The following is a 6,656-nucleotide window of genomic DNA, read 5'->3' as shown; positions in this document are numbered from 1 at the left end:
ACTTGCGTTTTAGTTCAAACAGCTCTCGCTATGCCATTAGGTTTCGATAGGTCAAAATATATGCTAATTATTGTTAGCACACTGGCAACTTGCATAATTAGCGTATACTAGGGGACTCAAAAACAAGAACCCAGAGTTTTCCTAAAGACTCAAAAGTGAAGTGAGAACCGGAGCTTTTACCTTAGGAAAAGAAAACCCTCAAAAAAATATATATTTTGTAAAATACAAATCGGGCTGCCCTTGGTCCAAATTAGCGCCAATTCTCAAAATTGTTTCGCAATTCTCGTTCTCAGTGCAGTCAAGGCAACACGACTCGAGCTCCGGCTTACCAATCGTCCGAACATCCGCCCGGAGCTCCAACACCATTCCCATCTGCATGCTTATCCTTGTTCTCGTCCTGGGCAGTCAGTCAACGCTGAGCGGCGGCAGGCAAACAACAAGGAAAAAAACTTTGCACACAAATCAGAAAAATGGACACTTGGTAGAATTTATGCACGAACGCGTGCGCACAGTACGTCGCATGGCCATATTCGCATGGTCTTGCGGTGGAATTGTTTGCCACCAGGCGGCAGAAGGCAACTGGCCGAAGGGGGGTGAGGGGCGGACTCCCAGCCGAAAGAGGCTTATGGCCAGCAAGTGGCAGCGGCGCGTTTTTCAGGACCAGACAAAAACCAAAACCGAAACCAAAACGAAAATGTTTTTCAATTAAAAACGTTGCGGAGCGAGCGCAAAAATTCATTTGAATTGCCCCATCGCTGTCGTGTCCCCGCGTCCTCGACCCCCTCCATCCCCCCACCCCTCGCTGAAAACTCCCCCAAGCGCCACTGTCCCAATGAAAAGTCATAAATGGCCCTCGCACGCACATCCGGTAGCAGATATGCGTATGTGCAGTCTCACTGACAGGCACGCTAACCAAGGAGCAGATGAAGCACCTGAATCGGACTGTGGAAAGCCACTGCATCCATGCAGTGAGTGCAAATGGAGAAACAACTCTTTAAAATCATGGAAACCAATCCAATTATCAACTAAGCGGGTAAAGTGGCGATAGTTCAGTGGCAAGGCTACGTAAGCTGGTGTTTTATACCCTTGCAGAGGGTATTCTAATTTCAGTCAAACGTTTGTAACGCAGTGAAGATCGCCATTCCGACCCTATAAAGTATATTTATCTTTGACATATATACTCGTCACCAGACGAGTCGAACTAGTCTTGTCCGTCCGTTTGTCTGTCCGTTCATACGCAATCTAGATCCTCAGTTCTATAGTTATTGGAATGAAACTTCGCAAAAAGTATATATAGTCGCTCAAAGCTTATTTCGTACAAGAATAAACTGAAATTTAAAATCGAAACTGCAAGGATAGCAAGGATATTCAACGCAGTATTTTAGAGATACACTTAAATTATTAAAGGAACAAAAACCCATACTCTTAAACATTGAAGCCAACCATAATTATAAACAAAAATTGGGCTAATTTGTACCCCAAGGCCTATTTCGTACAAGGGACTTAAAATGTAATAACAATTTAATTTCTTAAATTTAATATTTTGCTGCGCCTCCCTTCTGCTTATTGACGGCTTTTAATCTGTTTCCCAGGGATTCGAACAACTTTTTGGTTGTTTCTGCGGTTTCGATTTCATTATTACTAAGATAACGACCCCAACGACTCTAATATGGAACTGCCCCCACGTAATCAATACGCCAGCACAATCACCGGATCTTAATCTTATCGAAAATGGGAAATTTTGGACCAGGTGATTGGAAAGAGAACGATTTCCAATAAAAATGAATGGAACCAAAATCCTGCAGAAAGTTCCAGGGGAACCAGATTAAAAGCCGTCAGAAGGGAGGCGCAACAAAATATTAAATTTAAGAAATTAAATTGTTATTACATTTTTATTCCCTCGTACGAAATAAGCTTTGGGGTACGAATTAGCCCATTTTTTGTTTTTATTGGAATTATTGGTTAGCTTTAATATTTAAGAATATGGTTTTTCGTTCCTTTAATAAATTAAGTGTTTCTCTAAAATACTGCGCTTAAATTTTTGGAATATCCTAGCTAGTTAAGGAGCAGTGTCGATGTTAAATGTTCTAGTACGAAATAAGCTTTGAGCGACTGAACCATGGGGTGTTGTATGATGTCGATGTTGCTGATGTTCGTGTTCCCCCTCAGCTGAAAGCCGAAGGTCCAAATTGGCTTGACAGTGAAATTGGAGGCATAGGGGTGATCAAGCGTTAATAATCCAATAAAGATGCATGGCATTAAATGAGTTAGACGCCTGTTGAGGTGGACGCCGTGAGGTAAGTGGAGGACACGATTGTCTGTGAGAGTAATGGTTTGTGATTACACTTTTGTTCGTTTATTTTTAAACGCCAGTCTACCATTAGATGATCACCTAGTTGGGCTTTTGCTCGACTTGATCATCTCGAGCGACTGTGAGTACATTTTCCAGAGCATTATCAGAGCAACCGATATAGGCCTCGATGTTGAAATGCTTAAGCCTCAATTAAGTCTCGGCTTTGAAGAAGAGTAATTCACACCGGCAAATGTGAAAGCCTTCCGAGATCTGCTGGCCAATATGTATGGCTTCCAGGGGAAACAGTATTTGTTACTCAAATAGAGTTATATAGTTGCCTTTTCTTGCTATAAAACGATCCCCGAGTCGTAGAAGTTCGTTCCTTCAGATACTAAAAAGTTGAGCGGATAGAAGAAAGTGGGCTTTATTAATTTTGAATGTTTTTGTGAATGTAGTGGTCCCTAAATTCAGATTCTGGCTCCTCCGGATTATCTGTGCAGTAGAGAGTGTAACCCTTCATTTAAAAGTTGTATTTGCTTTTCAGATGTGTTTCTGTCGGCAGCATAACATCTATGTGATTTTCATTGAAAAATTTAGTTATTTTGAGCTTATACACTAAAACGCCGTAGGCATTCCACATGGATAGTCGTAGACAAGATATGTTTTATTTTGACTGCTGAGATGCAAGCATCTGTATCAATATATTTTGATTTTGTATAAAGTTTTGCATGTTTGTTTTCATGAATGACATGAAAAGCCCATTTCATTGGCTCGGGCTAGTCAAGTATTGTTTTTAGAAATGCTGTTTGGTATTAAAAAACTACACATATTTGCGCCTTGGACATTCTTTTTCAAAAATATAATTCAAAAGTGGACCATAATCTTCTAAAGAAATTGCCTTATTTTTTTTGAAACAGATAATTTTTTGCAGCAGTGGTGCCAAGGATTCCTGAAGTTTTGTGACCTTGTGTTGGGCCACCAACCACTAAGAAAAACAAGAAAGAAATAAACATCGGCAAGCCGAAGTTTATATACCCTTGCAGTTATTACAAAACGACTACATTTCCATTTCTACACCTACATATGTATATTACTAAAAACATTACTATGTCGATTTTGGGCTGCATTTTGCCATCGTTTCTATGGCAGCTATATGATATTGTTGTCCGATTTTGATAACACTAAAAGCCTAATTCTGATATAGTATATAATTACTATATCTCAAAGGAATATTTTGGTAAATAGAAAAACAGCAAAATAAATTTGTTTTTAATTGTGAATTTTTATAATTTTTGGATTTTTCTATGGGAGTTACATGATATAGATGTCCGATTTTAATTTTATTAAAACCGGAATTCTATGGTATTTAAATATTACCAAATCCCAAAGAACAAAAAAAATTAAGTTATTAAAAAGTTATACTTTTTACATTTTTTTTCCGATTGTTCCTATGGGAGCCTGATCCGGCTCGATCCGACATATAAACTACCTGCAATAGAAAGACAATTTTTGTGAAAGTTTCAAGCAGATAGCTTTAAAACTAAACGACTAGTTTGCGTAGAAACGGACGGACAGACGGTCATGGCAAGATCGACTCTCTTAGTGATGATGATCAAGAATATATATACTTTATAGGGTCGGAAATGTCTCCTTCACTGCGTTTGACTGAAATTAAAATACCCTCTTCAAGGGTATAAAATCGTACTTTTACCTTTAATCAATTAATTTATTCTGACTGATATTACGTGTAGTACGAGTAATTTTAACGGAAACTTGGAGCCAGTAAAATTGTTTGGTTTTCGAATTATTGCACAGCAAAATCTATTGGAGATGATCTATTAAAAGATGAACGCAAGTTTTGTTTTTTAGACAAATTATTTGAATTCAACAATGTTGTTCTAAATGCTATATACGGCGTTTTGACTTCGCTTTGAGTCGATTCTTTGATACCGGCTTATTCATCAACCGTTAAGGATTGACTTTTACTAGGAAATAAATACATATATACTTCCCTTCAAATATATCATTAAGCTACTATGCACATTGAAGAAGGTGGCGCAATAATAAAACCGTCATTCGCATAAGCGTATTCCGAAAAAAGATAAATGGAGGCAGGGGATAGCCTATCCATCGACCACAATGGATCTTGAATGATGAATCAGAAATAAAATATAAAACAACAAGAAAGGAAGCAAACACCGGCAAGCCGAAGTTTATATACCCTTGCAGTTAATAATAATCGACTACATTTCGCTTTATATGCCTATATTACTAAAATCAAAGAAGCTATGTCGATTTTTATGGAAGCTATATAAGATTGTTGTCCGATTTTAATTTAATTAAAACCGTAATTCAATAATATTTAAATAATTCCAAGTCCCAAAGAGCAAAAAAAAAATTAAAAACAACAACATTATTATTTTTTGGAGTTTTTTTTCCGATTGTTTCTATGGGATCTATATGATATAGTCGCCCAATCAGGACCGTTCCGACTTATATACTACCTGCAATAGAAAGACAACTTTTGGGAAATTTTCAAGCAGATAGCTTTAAAATTTTTAACACTACAGAGGAACGACTCCGGTGATGCTGATCAAGAATTATATATTGTACACTATAGGTTGGAGACTCCTTCCTGCGTGCACATTTTACCAAATTAAAATACCCTCTGCAAGAAGATTCACTACAATCCCAATATGGCAAAATCACCCCAGGCGCTGTACTTTAGGCATCATGGGTCTGTTCCTGGACAAGCGGCTCACCTGGAAAGGGCACATTTACCGATAAAAAATTGCAGCTACATGTCCTTTTGAATCAAGTTCACTTTACGAGGAATCGGTAACAACGATCGTCCTCGCTGCCCATTACACCACTCAAAACCACACCAGCCACCTAGCAGCTTCCCTGGCCAACCCGACGTGTAGGCGAAGAACTGAAGCGAAGGCCGATCTCTGGACAAGAGGATGACATGTTCCTCAAGTCCTTAAGCATTAACCATATTCTGTTAATTTGTTTTAAAATTGGTTAATCTCTTCTCTGTTATGTTTTCACGTTATTTGTTCCTTATTACTCTCAACGTATTATAATCATTTAGTTGGTTGATCGACGATAAATTAAATCCATATGTTAAACTAAAAAAAAACAAGAAAGGAAAGCTAAAGCCGAAGTTGATACACCCTTGCAGAATACTCTGTAAATTATATTCTCCAAAATTATTCATATGATGCATTCTTAATACTCATAAAAAATCCCAACTTCCTACCTTTAAAAACACCAAAGTTATGGCATTTCCAATCGTTCAGTTATATGGCATCTTTAGGATATAGTCGGCCGATCCTTATATTAATAGGTCGGATTGATTGGCCAAAAATAAAGCCCATAGAAAATCCCAACTTCCTAACTTAACAAACACCAAAGTAATTACATTTCCGATCAATCAGTTATATGGCAGCTATAGGATATAGTCGGCCGATCCTAATGAGATTTGGTAGGTCGGATTGATTGACCAAAAATAAAGCCCATAGGAAATCCCAGCTTCCTAACTTTACAAACACCAAAGTTATGGCATTTTCCGATCAATCAGTTATATGGCAGCTATAGGAAATAGTCGGCCGATCCCGGCCGTTCCGACATATATACTGCGTGCAAAGAAAAAGAAGGGTGTGTGCAAAGTTTCAATTCGATATCTTTAAAACTGAGAGACTAGTTTGCGTAGAAACGGACGGACGGACAGTCGGACAGACAGACGGACATGGCTAGATCGACTTTCCTGGTGATGTTGGTCAAGAATATATGTATATACTTTAAGGGTCGGAAATGTCTCCCTTACTGAGTTGCAAACTTTTGACTGAAATTATAATACCCTCTGCAAGGGTATAAAAATTATAATATATTTACTTAATTAATTTTTAATCACAACATCTAAATCAAAAGATGACTTGGATACATTTTAATGTAACGATGCCTATTCCCATCGTTACATTCAAATGTATCCAAGTCATCTTCATCATCATTATATCTTTAATATAGTCTGATGGCTGAAATTTCGCTTGAAAACGTAATGCAAGAAAACTTTCTTTCTGCACCTTATACCTTGGAACTATCCGAGAGCATTTTTTTATTCCAGCATCCACATAAGCAACAAAGTTCTTAATCCTCTTTTTCAAAGGATCCTCTATGTTTTTCTTTAAGTTTCCATTTCGATGCTGCAACACAAAGTTGTAGAGGCTTTCGGTTTCGCGTCCATGTGCCAGCCAATACTCTAGCATTTCTCCATAACATAGGTCTATGTTGTCTAGCAAAAATTTTTTTTTTTTAAATGGACCAAAAACGAGCAAAAAAGGATTATGTCATCGTATTGTAA

Source organism: Drosophila rhopaloa, unplaced genomic scaffold (assembly GCF_018152115.1).
Source record: "Drosophila rhopaloa isolate 14029-0021.01 unplaced genomic scaffold, ASM1815211v1 contig_69, whole genome shotgun sequence".
Lineage (NCBI taxonomy): Eukaryota > Metazoa > Arthropoda > Insecta > Diptera > Drosophilidae > Drosophila > Drosophila rhopaloa.
This window is presented reverse-complemented; position numbering follows the sequence as displayed.